This window comes from Pteronotus mesoamericanus, unplaced genomic scaffold (assembly GCF_021234165.1).
Source record: "Pteronotus mesoamericanus isolate MK-2021 breed Mesoamerican mustached bat unplaced genomic scaffold, CSHL_Meso_final scaffold_651, whole genome shotgun sequence".
Lineage (NCBI taxonomy): Eukaryota > Metazoa > Chordata > Mammalia > Chiroptera > Mormoopidae > Pteronotus > Pteronotus mesoamericanus.
The window spans coordinates 34,335,618-34,351,463 of NW_026555325.1; positions in this window are offsets into that span (position 1 = coordinate 34,335,618).

Sequence of the window (15,846 nt, forward strand, 5' to 3'; positions counted from 1 at the left end):
TGTTTCCCAACAACCTCCACACCAAACCTGCTTCTCGGGCTCCAGGTCTGATATCCTCAACAATGACAGATGTCATACTGTGTGCCCTTATTAGAAAGGGGACAGAAGTACTGAAGTCACAGGTGGGGATTCCCAGATATTTTGCTACAGACAGTCCATCCTTGCACTGGTCCATCTTCCCTGGACAACAGGCATTTTGAAAAGTGGTAAACTTCTAAGAGCTTGTCCTATAGACCAGAGTAAATAAAGTTGTTGATCCAGGAAAATACCCACCTGCCTTTACTAAGGTCTCTGACAAGACAGCCACATACCTTTTATATCTGGGAGCCTCCACAGAGAAGGAAGGTCTTGATTTCAACTTAAACAAAAATTCTTGCTTTTCACTATCCTTTTCTGGCTTCATCAAATGTTGTTGAGGCCTTATGTCTCCAAAAAGAATGCAGGGCTAAGACTTAGTGGAGGTTCTTAGAAGCCCCAGACATGGCCATAAACTGGGAAAAATGTTTTCTGAGATTAGCTTAGACATTTTTGACAATTAATCTCCTTGTTCTACCCATAGAAAAGGATATAACCAAATGGCCTTAAAATGGCTCAGTTATGGTTGGTTAAATATGTAACGTGAACTCTGTGGGCCATCAGCACTAATTTTAAGCTTGTGAGTTTTGGATCCAGGCCAGGTTTCTTTAAAACTCAAACCACAACAGCGAAAACTTGAGTACGAGATTTCCAAACCATAGTGGTTGACCCAGAATTTAATCCAACGAAATTTTGATACAGTTAGAAGCTGTCTTATCAGAACACTGCTTAACCAACTCACTGGACTAACCTTCGCTCTCTCTCCCTCTGTAACCCCCACTGATGCCGGTGCACTGAATGCTAGGAGGCTACTCCTTAATACAGTGTTTTTTCAAACTGTCAGTCTTCATATCAATTTACTGGGTTGAAATAAATTCACTGGGTCATGACTACCATTTTTAAAATGAAACAGTTCAGAATGGCTCAATTGTATGCTTAGAATCACTTATTTCTTTTAAAACGTGTTTATTGCCTCATAAAACAATGAAATATGAGTGGGGGAAAAACCGGAACAAATAAAGGACATGAAAAATGATACATGAATGAAGTTGAATGTTTTGAAAAGACTCTATAAAGGCAAGTCACTTAAAAATAAATAATAAAAACCAATGTTAAATTAGTTGCAAGCTAAAAAACTATAAAAGATGAGGAAAAAATTGTAAAGCTTGAAAGAGCTCCACGCGATACTGTTTTACAAGTGTCTTTAACTCTCTCCTCACTGTAGAAAAACAAAGGCTGGAAATCCTAAACCCAGTATATCAAGAGTGGGGCTAATGGAGGAAAAGCAATGAGTAATGTCAGACAGAGCACCCATGCAGTGAGCCCAACCTAAAGACTGGGGAATTAATGGACACTCACATGTTTTAAGTAAAAATAAAAAGTTTAAGTTTTAATGTGTTTTATAATTTCAATGATACCTAATAAAAGGACATATATTTTTAAATTTTAGCCAGTCCTTAAAATATGATGAAATACGGCTTGAATGTTATAAACTCATTGCACTTATCAATGAAAATAGAAATCACAAAGCAATCCCTTAATGTGTCAAAGAATGACATGATTAGAGCAAAGGGCAGAAAAAAAAATAAAAGTTTCATACCAGGCCCTGGCTGGTGTGGTTCAGTGGGATGGGCATCATCTGCAAACAGAAAGGTCGCTGGTTCAATTCCCAGTCAGGGTACATGCCTGGGTTATGGGCCAGGTCTCCCAACTGATTGATATTTCCCTCCCTCTTTCTCCCTCTCTGCCCTCTCTCTAAAAATAAATACATAAAATCTTAAAAAAAAAGAGTTTCACACCAGGAAGGAGTACCCACTTATTAAATATTTGTGACCAGCCCAGATAACTAATTTTCTATGAAGTTTTTCCTGCCTCCTCCTTCACACTGTCCTCTTGACCCACTAGAACTGGCTATTCCTTCATGTTCCACTGGCTGCTGTTTGTCTACTGAGGGACCTACCAAAGCTCCTGAAATAATTCTATGGACATCACTATTTGTATATGCATGTCCCAAAACCTGTAAAAGAACCAGATATTACCTCGTATTCTTGGCCTCAGCCCAGGTCCTGGCACTTGGTAGGTAGGTACTTACAAAATATTTTTTAAATGAATCTGTGCACAGATAAATTAAAGTGTTGTCCTAATTTTCAATAAAAATGGAAGGTAACTGTTTGAAGTAATTTGGAAATTTTTTAAAAGTGTCTAGTAATAGAGCTGGGAGGGCACTGGCGTGGCACTGAAAAGGTCAAAGTTCACTAGACTGTTACAGCTTGGTAGAGATAACCATTAAGATCATTCCATTCACTTTGCCTTTCTGGATTGAATATGAACCCTTCTATGATTTTGGTTCCCTGCCTGGGAGCTTCACACTTCAAAGGTAGTCCCCTTAATAGGTGAGACAAAAGGAAATGTCTTCACACTTCAAAGTGATGAGTTGATTATCTAGCACAAGTCGGAAAAGATTGGCTGATCTGCAGGGAGGGGCGGGGGCGCGGCGGAATAGAGAAAAACTATTGCTTTATTCTCAGGATATTTTTCACTCTCTCTAAATATCTAATATATGATAATTTTTATCAGCTATATTATATTCATAATTAAAGTACTTTTCCTTAGTTACAGAGTAATACATACTGACTGTGAAAAAGTTGGAAAGGACTAAAAATTATAAAGCAGCAGGAAATCCTACTATACCAGGGCATCAACTCTAACACCGGGCATGTTCACATGTAATCTGGGAGTGGACGCAGAGAACGCTGGGCAAGAAGGGAGAACGAATGCAGCAAAGGTCACTACTTAATGATGAGCTTCCCAGAAGATCGCCGTGAGAAGGACAGGACCCAAAGCAAAGTTCCTGCACTATATTTGAGATTCACAAGCACTTGGGTCCCATTGGAAGATGTGGCTTCTCTGGGGCCCTCCTGCTCTTTTCAACTGGGACAGGTTTCGAGGCCTACAGGTAACCCTAACCTGTCACCCCACCACTTACTAGGGGTATGGGGGGGGGCACTGTTGAGGGGTTGTTTCCTGGAACAAAGGCCTTCATCCTTCATGGACAGTCACTCCTTCCTGCTCGCATACCTCCCACTGACAAACACCTTCAACCTGGAAGAGTAACCACCTCCTCTCTTCCTCCTCGGGTTTCCAACAAGAGGCACACAGAAAGGAAGACCTCATTTTCAGAACCACAGGCCTTTTGGAGGGGCTGCTTGAGGGCTGGGATGTGAGTCGCATGGAAGCCTGACCGTCCAGCTCGTGCGCTTCAGGCAGGAGCCCCAGAAGCAAGATGCACCCATGGCCAATCCTTTCTCCAGAAAGCTCAGCGTGGCCACACGCCAGGCTTCCACCCGCGTTTACTGGGCCAGAGCAAACGGGAACTGGCCTGGGAGGCTGCAGCGCCATCCGCCAGCCACCCCTCCTTCCTCGGTTTGCCCATTCTTCCTCTCACTTCTCCGGGCTGCCAACGCGCCCCCCCGCCCCCGTGTCCCCCCGACCTCCCTGGGGACGGACGCCAGCCAAGCACCCGGGCTTCGGGAGCAGGGTCAATGCGGCGGGAAAAAGAAAGCGACGCTCCTTCGACGTTAGGCTCACTCCCTGGACGCACCCTTTGGACTTCCGAGGGCCAGGCCTCGCTTCGGCGCTGCGCTCCGGCAAGGCCCAGACCGACCTGGCTGCACACCCCCTCCGGCGCGCCGCCAGCACCCCTCCCCCCATGTCCTCAGCCCCTTTCCGCAGCCTCGGGGCCCCACCATCTCCTCCGGCTTCTCCGCCCACCCCCTCCTCCTCCCCACCCACCTCCGCCCCTTCTTCCCTGTCCCTGGTTTTCCAGTCTTTCTCATCCCCCACTCTACCCTCCCACCCTCTTCCCAGTCTTCTTCCTCCTTTCGCCTTTCCCCCCTCCCCCACTCCCCTCTTTATCTTGCCCGGGTCCCTGTGGCCCCTCCTTGCCCCTCTTCCTCCCTGCCTTCAGGGAAGAGTACCGTAGATGGAGGTGAAGACCCCTTTCCTCCCCAGGGCGCTGGAAGCTATGAACTTAAGGCGCTGCCGGCCTGAGTCCCAGCGCTCCTGGACCCAGAATCTGCAAATACTGAACCCCGGACACTGGCCAAACGGGTTAAGAGCGCAAATTAAGCTTTTCGCATGAGTGGCCCCTTCCTTTGGACGCGGGAAAACTAAGAGGCAAGATTGCAGCTCCATGAAGAAAATACTTGGACGCAGATGGGGCCCCAAGGCACGGTGGGAAGTGGGAAAGAGTTTCGGTCCATAGCAAAAGTCCCAGGTCAGGCAGAGAATGCCTATACCCCCGGCTTCTTCAAGGGGATCAGGAGCCCGCCTGACATTCCTGCATATACTCTCCAGATCCTCGTGGTGCTACAAACAAACATCTTTAGCACCTTTCACTGGTGTCCTCAAGGCTTCGCTAGAGACTAGTAGAGCCAGTATTTTAGGGTGAGGGAAGCAGATTACAACCCTGATTTTTAAAAATGTACAGCCAACTTTATAATTTGACCAAAAAGCAAAATGATGTGCTCCAGAAAAAATCAGTTAGGAGTACAGGTGGGATCTAGAGTAAAAAGATTGGCTTAAATCTTGGCATTTGACTCCCCTGCTAGTTTTAGACCTGGAGTAAGTCACTGAAGCTCTTTGCAACCATTTCTTCATCTATAATATAGAATAACAATCCCTTCCCTGATGGTTGTTGTGAGGAGAAACTGTAATAATGCATGTGATCAATGTAAACTATAAAATGCCGTACAAATGTAAACTAATATCTTCACAGATTTATGGCCCAGCCTAAGGAAAAAACAGACTAGTTTCACCCTGACTTCAAGGAGACCACAGTGAAAGTCATTATTTCCCAACACTGTTTGAGCAATACCCTGAAGGAGACCCAAGGGACCTGTGTGACTGTCACAAAATTCTTGCAAAACTGTCTTAACCAGGGTATTTGTATTTCACCATCATTAAAAAATAGCTTGCCATTTAGTATATCTGAGAAGAGGAAATGTTATGAATTAAAGATTGTGTCGAAATCATGAAAAGATAGATGAAGATTAGAAAGCATTCAGTTAAACCAAATAAAGCAGGTTGTTGTTTTACTACAGAATTCCTGAGTCTGTGGTATGTGTATTTTGACTCAAAAGAGATTCCCAGGAATCCGTGTTTTAGGTCTGATGGATCTGTCGAGAAATGTACTTTAACACCAAGCCTGTACTTTACTCACATCTTCACAGGCAGCTTGGACTAATCTCATAGTCAGATTTCTAAGCCTTTGGACTTGAGGAAAGTCATGGGCATTTCACCTTCTTCATCTGTAGCCAAATGCATGCAAGTAAAAAAAAAAAAAAAAGAGCGAGGGGAAGGGAGGGAGAGAGAGAGGGAGAGAGGCATCAATGTGAAAGAGTAACATCAATCAGCCACCTCTCCTACCTGACCTACCTACATGCTCCGAGGGCCTGCAACCTAGGCACGTGCGTGTGCCGTAACCAGGAATGGAAATTGCAACTTTTCACTTTGCAGGGTGACACCCAGTCAACTAAGCCACACTGGCCAGGGCAAACCTCATAGATTCTTAACCAAACTTATCACATGCCTATGTACCAGGTATAATACAGGGATACAGGTACACAAGCACATAAAATAAGTAATACTCCAGTTCCCGAGGAGTTTCCAATCCCAGGAGAAACCAAGCACAAATATTGACAATGCCACTGAGATCAGCTATTCACTTTGAGCACCTGTTGTCCGTTGGCCTAGAGCCAGGGTCATGTCTCAAACACAAATGCCTGCCAGGGAAGAGACAGGTAGTATGAAGGTGAGAGGCTGGGCCTGCAGAACCACGGAACATAGGCCTGGTCTGAAGCGGGAACCACTGTGAAGCATGCCACAGACATGCAGGGCCAGGCTACCTCTACCCTTTAGGAGAAGCCAGAAATTTGAAGTTTATGTGAGATTACCTGATTTCTAAATGTGGTCAGCTAACTCAAACTTTTAGAACAGCACTTGCAGGACCATCGAAATTCATCCTGTGGACCTGCAACAAACTAACCATGTCACCAGAAACTATTCAAAAGTGTGACAGTCACACAAGAAGGGTGAGAAACACTGCTTTATAGCTACTACCACAAAAGGAAGCATACATGACAGGTAAATATTATTTAATCCTCATAACTATCCATAAATATTTTTTACGGGCATAATATGTGCTGATCTTATTGTTTTGATTGTAAAAACCTATGTGAATAAGTCATCAGCGTACTGTACTTCAGTTTATCCATCAGAAACCAAAACCCTTGACTCCACCTGAGAAGCAACAAAACTCTAAGTTTTCCCAAGCAAAGCAAATGAATAGAAGCGGTGAGGGGAACTGACACGGTTGTTGAAGTAAAAATATTGTTTTATGATCCCATCCCTTTAGGTTCTCGGAATACTTGAGTTTGGGACGGAATCCTCATGTGCACATATACTGTATTTATGTAATTGCCAATTCTGTTTTAAAAACAGAATTGTTGTGCAATATAGTTTACATTTGCTTTGCCAAACATGTCACCCAACTATAGTTTCTTTTTGTTTTTTGGGAAACAGAGTTCTGAGCAAAGATGCTGAAGAGTTACTAAAGAGGGGCCCAAATACTGTCCAGCCAGTTTGGCTGAGATTACTTCCAGGAGAAACAAACAGACAGTTGATTAATTTGATCAAGGCCAAAATTAAATTATTTTCTTTTCTTAAAAACTTATTTTCTTTTTCAAATTGTTGGGAGGGAGTGCTGGACTTGTAAGGAACAAAAGGAAAAAGTAAGAAAAGGAGGGAGAGTGAGAAGTAACAGCCCCTACTAGGTGCAGCCTATGAGAAAGTGTTATCAGAGACCCAAAATATAAAATAGGCCTGAGATTCCTCCCCCACACCCCTCATCTCAGCAAATAACCAAGCTCTCCGCCCACTTCATGGACAAAGATAATGTAAAGTCAGCTTTCTGCCTTGTCCTTGCCTTCATTAGCAGAGTGGAGCCTTCTCTCCCCAAGCCACATTTCCCATTCATGGCTCAGCTTCTGCCCTCCTCTCTCTGCAGAAAAAGTTCCTATTAAAGTCACCAATACCTTTTGCTTGGCCAATCCCTCAATGGTTAATTTTCAGTATTTTTATGAAACATTTGACACTGCTTACTCATCCCTCCTTTTCTAGAACTACCCTGTCTGCGATTCTGTGTGGCTCCCCTCTTCCTCTGATTGTCCTTTCTCAGTCTCCTTTGGCGCTCCTCTCCTTCTCTGTATTATTAAAAGCTAACCCTTGCTTTCCTTCTACTCCACCTGGATGAAGTTGTCCATGCCCATGGTTCCTATCATCACATGGACAGTAGAACTCTCAGATCTGTTTCTCAAGCCCATCCCTCTGTCCTGACTTCTCAGTCCATGTGTCCACAATATATCCAAACACAAGACATCTAAAAAAGGGATCCCAGAGTCCTCAAACTCATCATGTGAATAACTGAGTACATCACTTTACCCCAAATCCTGCGTGTCCTCTCCTATTCCTCTCCTTCGTTATGAAGTCTGTCATCTATGCTAGAAGCCCAGCGGTCATTATCATAAGCTCCTCTTCTTCCCACAACCCCTACATTGTGTCAGCCATCAAGTTTGTTCTTAGTAGTCTATTTCCTCTTCACCTCCATAAACAACCTTGGCTTATTTAGTTCATCTCTCATCTGGACCACACGTTCAGTAGTAGCATCACTTACCATCTGATGCTCATTCACCTCCTGCCTCCAGTCTTCTAACAACTAGAACAGTACCACCAGAATGACCAAAGACACAACAGCTCCCATCACTGCCTGCTTAAAATCCTTCAGGGCTTCCCACCATCATTAGGATCAAGTCAAAACTACTTTGCGTTGCAAGCAAAGCCCTTTCCAGCCTTACTTCTCACCACTTACCTCCTTGCATGTTATGCTTCAGTAAAAACCTATTACTGTCAGATTACTGTTTGCAGCTCAGCATCTCTGTCAGCATGAAGCCTTTACCTAGAAAGACCCCTATCTTCCTTACTCTAGGGGACGCCTCCTAATATAGCAAGCCACTTACCGCAGCATCCTCACGATGGCTTTGCAGGCCCCACGGTCGGCCTCCACCCTGCAGACTCTTTATCATGTAACAGCCTTCACCCTCACTTTTCCCAGCCACCTTGCCTTTTATCCCTTTAGGCCTTGGGAACCCTAATGTTTGTGAATAGTGAAAAGATATGTGACCCTTACTATTAGAAGGGCTTACAGCGAGTGTCATGTTGGAGAAAACTGCCTCCATGAACAGAGTCTGGTTTCTCTTATAGGCTCTTGTCCATTCTGCCTCTGTTCCCAGCCAGGCTACAGGGGAGCTTTCCTCAGAGAGACGGAGGACGCTGCGTGGCCATTGGTGGAGGTCAGCCGGCCTCATCATCACCAGAGCCCTGGGGCTCCGTGGATAGTGTTGGTTAGGAGGAGGCTACCTTGAGCATTCATGTTTTTCAAAAGTAAATTTATTAAAAGAAAAAATACTTTAAAAAATGATAATCCATATGGTTTGTGAATAGGCAAAATCATGAAGGCTGTTCACAAATGTCTGTACTGGGGAAACACCCGTGCAGGGGGTAACTTAGGCCCGTGTCCAGGAGTGCGCTGCGGGCCTGAGGGAGGCCGGGGTCTGAGATCAGAGAGAGCAAGGGGAAGGGGACCCTGTAGGTCTGCCCTGAGCCAGGTGGGCCTTCCCTCAAGCCACCACACCCCCCACACTCTTCCTTGAGTGTAACTTTGGCTGCACTTTTAAAAATACTAAGAAAATCCTAATGTTCTTGGCAAGAAAACTCATTGGGTTTTCAGCAAGAGGGAAGGAGCTTTCATGACACTGTGCCCCACAATTAAGACAGGGCAGGAATTGCTTTGGGTGCTTGACTCTGTGTGCACAGAGGAGGGCACAACTGTCGCTCTGCAGCAATAAATTGCCAATTCAATTATCTATTAGTGTACTGCACACTGTAAATTATTTGATGTTTTCTCCAAGAAAATGTCTCCAAATTGTCAGCAGTCTCCCCTGCTTCCTAATTATTGCGTCACTGTGTTGGTTCCACTCTTTTTTCTACAAAAATGGGTCCCTCGGCATTGGCTGTTCATAGCTACCCTTTTTAATGGCCAAATTTGCTGGCTTTATTACATAGAGTTTCCCCAAAGCTGCTGGCCATTCAGGCCTCATGCATCAGCATGAGGCAAATGTGATTGAGTAATTCTGTCTCAGCCATTTGTCAACACCTTAGAAGAGAAAATGTCAGCAGCATATGACAGTGATCAAACTAGTTATGAATTTGAATTTGGCTGTATTTGTTTAAGGGTTTTAACTATATGATGTTAGCCGTCTATTACCTTTAAATTTCATATTTAAAAAAACTAGATAGTTTAATTTTCCACTATAATTCTTGGTCTACCAACCATGGGTAGGTTAACACCAAAGGAATCAAAGATTCAGTCTATAATAATAATTACAAAAACAATAATAGCTAACAGTTAACAAATGCTACTATATGATAGGCCCTGTTCTGAGTGCTTTGTGTGTATTGACTCGTTTAATCTAACAAAAACACTATAAGATAGTTACTGTTATTTTTCCCATGTTATAGATGAGAAATTGAAGCACAGAGGTTTTTTGTTTTTATGTTTTTGTTTTTTTGTTGTTTTTTTTTTTGAACCACAAAGTTTTATTAAGCTTATAGAGCCAGGTAGTCTGCCTCGAGGCCACACCTTCAAAACTATTTGCCCCCACCAGAAGCAGCAGCATTTCATTATCACCAAAAAATATTTATCGAGTACTTACGGCAGGCATGTTAACTGCCTCACAGTTCTCTCACTTAATTCTCACACAAACCCCATAGGGAAGTACAATGAGTCCCATTTTATGGAAGAAAACACTGAGTCATGTAACTACTAAGTGCCAGAACAGGGACCGTGGCTCTGTCAGACGCTACCACTGGGCAAGCTGCCTGTAAGGAAAGGGCTCTGACCCTGGCAGAGCAGCAGGCCCTAAGTCAAGTCATCAGCAGAGGGCAATTTAAAATGCCCTGGGAGGCCCTCTGGAGAAACGGCAGATTCGAGGGCTGAGGCAGCTGGGTTGAAAATAGCGAGATGAGCTTGGGGCATTTTATAGGGACGGTAAAGTAGTACTCGAACAAAGCAAAATACAAAGAGGATGGGCCTATCAAAAGGACAGGAGCAACCTGAAAGAGCTCCCAAATGTCCAAACTGGAACAATCTGAGCAAGAAAAGTAATAACAATAGTGTTAGATTATAACTCAAAGAAAAAAAATAAAGATCCATGAGTCCATATCGATACAAATAAATTATTGGATACATAAATACATAAGTAGACGAAACTAACTGTCCTTACAGAAGGATTCCAAATTATAAGTGTAGGAGGAATGAGGGAAGCAGAGAATCACCACTGGAGCCCCACAGTAGCCACTGCTGCAGGCAAGGCCACCGAGGACTGTGGAAGTCAGTGGGGGAACACTGAGGACAGACAGGATCTTCGTATTGCCTCGAAGGACCTACCCCCAAATATTAGTTGATTACGCTGGAAGTTTTTTTTTTTCAACGTATGTCCACAAATTCTTTGATACTCCTTCCTCCAGAGAAGGAGCTTAATTCCTTATCCCCTGAGCATGGGCTGGATGTAGTAACTCACTGGTAACAAATGGAGCATGGAAGAAGAAAATTAGCAACTTTACAGTGGCAAAACCTCACAGATATCACCTCAGCTCAGTGATTAAGAGTAACATCATTTGCCCGGCCAATGTGACTACTTTGGTTGGAGCGCTGTCCTGTAACCGAAAGGTTGTGGGTTCAATTCCCGGTCAGAGCACATACCTCGGTTGTGGGAAGAAAGCAATCGGTGCTTCTCTCTTGCTCTCATCAATGTTTCTCTTTCCTCCTTCCTCTCTCTCTAAAAAAAAAGCAATGAAAGAATGTCCTCGGGTGAGCATTAAAACTAAAAAAGATTAACATCTTTGTAACATCATGTCATGTTCATATAGGAACCCCCTTATATGATGTCATGAGAAAGGCACTTCCCCTCTGGGGTCCTCTTGCCCAAAATTCACAACCCCAGTCTAGACATGAGAAAACATCAGGCCCAAATTGAAGGGCATTTTACAAAACACATGACCAATACTATTAAAAAGTGTCAAGGTCAGGAAAGACAAGGAAATCCTGAGAAACTGTCAGAGATTGGAGAAGACTAAGGAGTCATGATGAGTAAATACAATACAGCATCCTGGATTGGATTCTAGAACAGAAAAGGATGTTAGTGGGGAACATGGTGAAATCTGTAAAAAGTCTGTAGTTGAGTTCCCAGTCTCATATCAATGTTGGTGTCTCAGGTTGAATAACTGCACCGTGGTAGGATATTAACAGTAAGGGCAGCCGGATGAAGGGCCTAAGTGACAGTTTTGAAGAGGGAAGTGCTATGAAACTGCAGGGCTGGGTAGGAGGGTAAGGATAATATGTTCAGTGTGCAGATTGCTTTGTAACCAGTGCTTCCATGTGTTCTCTCATCAAAACTCATCTCAGTTTTATGATTTTTCTCTGTTAGCTTTTGAAAGCCTGGAACAGGATTTGAGAACACAAATAGCCAGTTTGGGGAGTGGGCATGGAGACAGCTCCAGCTGATGGAAAACCTGAGAAAATCAGGATACAATATAGGCTTTAGTTAATAATATATCATTATTGGTTCATTAATTGTAACAAGTGTACCATGCTAATAGTGAAGCTGAGTGTGAGGTATATGGAAACTGTCTCAATTTTTTGGTAAAATTAGAACTATTCTAAAAAAATAAAGTCTATATAGAATTTAAAATAAAATATCCCCCTCACCTATGCTCCTAAAGTAAACCGAGCACAGAGACTTACTGAAGGTTCAGCCGAGCTGCCCTGGCTTGGCTCTGAGAGACTGGCCAGGGGCCTAGAGAGAGAGGATGGGACAAGTGAGTGGCAGACACACAGAGATGATAGAAGGTCCTGGACGAGAGGACACAATTAGTCATAATAAAACAGGAAAAGGAGGATGGTGGCAGAGCCGAGGAAGGAGACCCTGCGCTTCAGGCAATTTATTTTACTTGGCTGCTCTGCCCCTCCATCCATCCCTCTCACCTCTCCTCTTCCTCCTGCACCCTTCGCCTTGTAACAGGCCGTAGATTATGCTTGATATTCTGTCTGTCCCTCCGAATTCCCTCTCCACTCTTCTTCACCCTGCTGCGAGCCCCAGGGCACTTCCTGCCTGTGGCTTCCCTGGGGCTGGCCGGGAGGCACGGGCAGCAGTGCTCTGAGGAGAGAGGAGAGTGGGGTTGGAATCTGTAGGCTCCTTGCCCACCTATGTGCCTTGACTGGACTAGCCAGGTCCCTCTAGCAGAGGCCATGGCCCCATCCCCACAGGTCCCCTCACTGGGTTCTGGTGAACACCCATCTCTTGCCCGTCAGACCTCGGCGTGGGCAGCGGTTCCCCACACTGGGTAATTCTTGGGTGCTACGTCATTCCTTGTCAGCTTCCCTGAAGTCTGCCTAGGTTTTGGTAAATCTCTCATTACAAAACTCCTCTCCATTACTCAATGGGGTGCATTATCCGTTCCCTGCTAGGACCATAACTGATAGAAAAAGTTGCTCATTCTGTTTATTGTCTGTTGTTTATCTTTCCTTTTAGAACATAAACTCCATGAGGGCAGAGATCTTGTACGCTTCCTTCATGCTGTGGCACCTGATAAACACTTGCTGAGTAAATGAGTGAATGCTCACTTTACTGGGGCTGCCTCCTATGGTACGCGTGGCTAGTGGCTACAGTGCCCGTCTAAGAGATTACCTGAGTGTAAGGCATATTCTCCAGCTACTGAAGCCCACTCTGCACCACTAGGGGTTAAGAGAGTCAATGGCCTGGGCGTTTCCCTTGCATTGGGCGATTGTAATGCTGGTCTCTCTGTCATTCTCTCTTGCAGGCAAACTTGGCAATGTGTGCCTTGCTTTTATACATTTACATGTTCATTTCCCTGCAAACTTTCTGTTTCTTGGATAATAGAGTTACAGTGTGCTCGCTAGGCCCTCACAAACTCGCAGCTTACAAAAGAGCTCTGGCCCTGAGCCAAGGGAGTCTCCAGCTGCTGACTGACCCTGCCTGGAAAGTCAACTTGGAAGAGACACAAATGTCCTAATCCTCTTCCAAACCACTCTAAGTAGGTTTTATCCGGTGATCTGTAAAACCAAATTAGTAAAGGCACACTTTAATTCCTGTTCGGGAGAGAGCTTCTGGAACCTTTGAGAAAGCCAACACTGCAAACTTCTGTGATGGGGAACGCATCCTGTTTTCAAAAGCAAAATGTCCTTACTTTTTCCTGGTTCCTCTCACACCACTCAGTATACAGAAGGTATTTTCTGAGGCTCTCACGGGGATCTCCCATGAAGGTGAAAGCAGTTCTTGACGGGGAGGAAAATACAGTGGCCAGTGAGGTCAAGTGATTTTCCCCAAGTTCTGCCAAGTCCAGTCCAGCACTGGTCTCCTGACTCCAGCCCAGGGAACATTTGCTCTGTTGTTATTACCCCAGGAGCTGGCTTATTGCACAATATCAGGAAATAGTCCATATGAAATTCTGGTCCACAGAGCGTACATGTTCTGCTTTTTATTCTGCAGCTTTTTAATAAAGTGTGTTTTCCTTTCCCATAATGTCATCTGGAAGCAATTCCTCCCAACAGCTGGATTTGCTTTCACAATTGGTAAACACATAAAATGGAAGGCAGGGGAAGATGCGGAGTGTCACCAGAGAGCCTCTCCCCACCCGCTTGGCTCACGTTCTGAGGCTTATCTTGGGTCTCTGCACAAGCCTCATCAAAACTGAGAATGTCTTTAAACAAGCGACCCACACTGCAATCCCTCCTTTAGAGGGTCAGCATGTTCTTTGGGGGAGAAATTTTCTGAATGCTTTGCAGATAAAATTGACCAGATGCAGACCAGATTGCCAGCTGCCAAGGTCTCCGAGCTACATGTGGAGGCCAGCAGAGCAGCATCTTTCCGAGGTTCCCACCGTGCTGGTAGAGTCCGGACTTGCAGGGGTCCCACGGGAAGCCTCTCTGAGAGCAGAGCCTGCCCCGTGCCGCTGCCACTGTAGCCAACGAAGAGACAACAAGAGCCCTAAGAGCACTAACTAGGTCATCAGAGAAAATGAATGTCTCCCAAATGTGCTCCCCGGGAAGTTTTCACACAGAGACACACAGAAAAGCGGCCAGCGCTCTTGGAACGGCCAAGGCCAAGAGCACAGCTGTCTTCTGGGTGTTGGCTCACACTCCCTCCGCTCTGTTCACCAACATGGTCAGCTCTGGTCCAAGAGGTCCAGGGCACGGTTTCAGCTGGAATACGGTACTGGGGACAAAGCGCAGGCTTCAGGCGCTCCCCGCTCCCACGTAGGCAATGCTGCTCTTTCCGTCCAGGTTTCAGATTTGGGGGAAATGAGCATAGTTATATGGCTGAACTCTCAAAGGGAGCACAAGAGCATGCCCGTGACCACGCAGCCCTACGAAGATGTAGGAAAGGGCATGTGTCCCCTGGCCCAGCTGCGTCGATGACCTCAACACAGTGCTGGCCAGGTTAGGGGGGAAGGAAGCGGGTGGGAGGGGCTTCCTTCCAAGCATGGCGAAGTCTCCAGGTAGCCAGGGCCCCACTCCACCTGAAGGGGCTTCCCCGTGTTGTGGCTCTTTGCCAAGTTCTCCCAGCGGAAATGGGTGTTCCTCCCACTGCACAAACAAAAAGAGACTGCCCAGGGCCGTGCTCACCAGAGGAGGGCGGCCGCCCAGCCCCGCAGCACAAGCCGCAGACCGGGGCTGCTTTGTCTGGGCCCAGGGCGGGCGGAGTGCTCTCCCTCTCAGTTCTGCTTCTGTCCCCTGGCCCCACTTCTCCCTCCCTCCTCCAGGAGGAAATTCTATCTTGTCTGGAGTCAGGGGACAGAAACTGCATAATACTTCTTTCCCAAATGTCTGGAATTTTGGAAATCTGCCTTTCTGGTTTCACGCCAAGACTGATTCTCTCAGACCCTGGTCCCTCTGGCCTGGTGGCCAGGACCACTAGGAAGGGGCCTCCGAGCATGCTTGAAAGAGACTCACTGAAACTGAGAACAGAGGGCTGGGCGGGTGAGAGCAACCCCTTGAAGGTTAGTACCGCAAAGCCATCCTCTAGATTAAAGCGACTGAAGAGGCATGACAACCAAATACAATATGTGGACCTTGTTTGGATCCTGGTTTAAACTAACTGACTATAAGAAGACATTTTGGGATAATCAGGAAAGTTTGAATTGGGACTCAGTATTACAAAATATTTAATAATTGTTAATTTGATATGTGTGATAATGGTGTTCTGGTTGCATAAGAAAATGTCCTTATGTTTTTTTCCCTTTATTTGTATTGTTGACATTATTACAGATGTCCCCATTTCTCCCCCACCTTTGCCCACCTCCACCCAGCCCTCCACCTTCCCTCTGGCCATCGCCACACTGTTTGTCCTCATGTTTTACAACATGTATACTGAAATATTTAGGGGTAAAATACAATGTCGGGGATTTGTTCTAGAATGTTTAAGGAACAAAGGCTGCTGAAGCAAACATGGTATCTTAGTCCATTTGACTATAACAGATACTGCAGGCAGGGTGGCTTATAAACAGCAAGCATTTATTTCTCACAGTTCTGGAAGCTGGAAGTTCAAGATCATGGTGCTGGCAGATTCAGTGTCT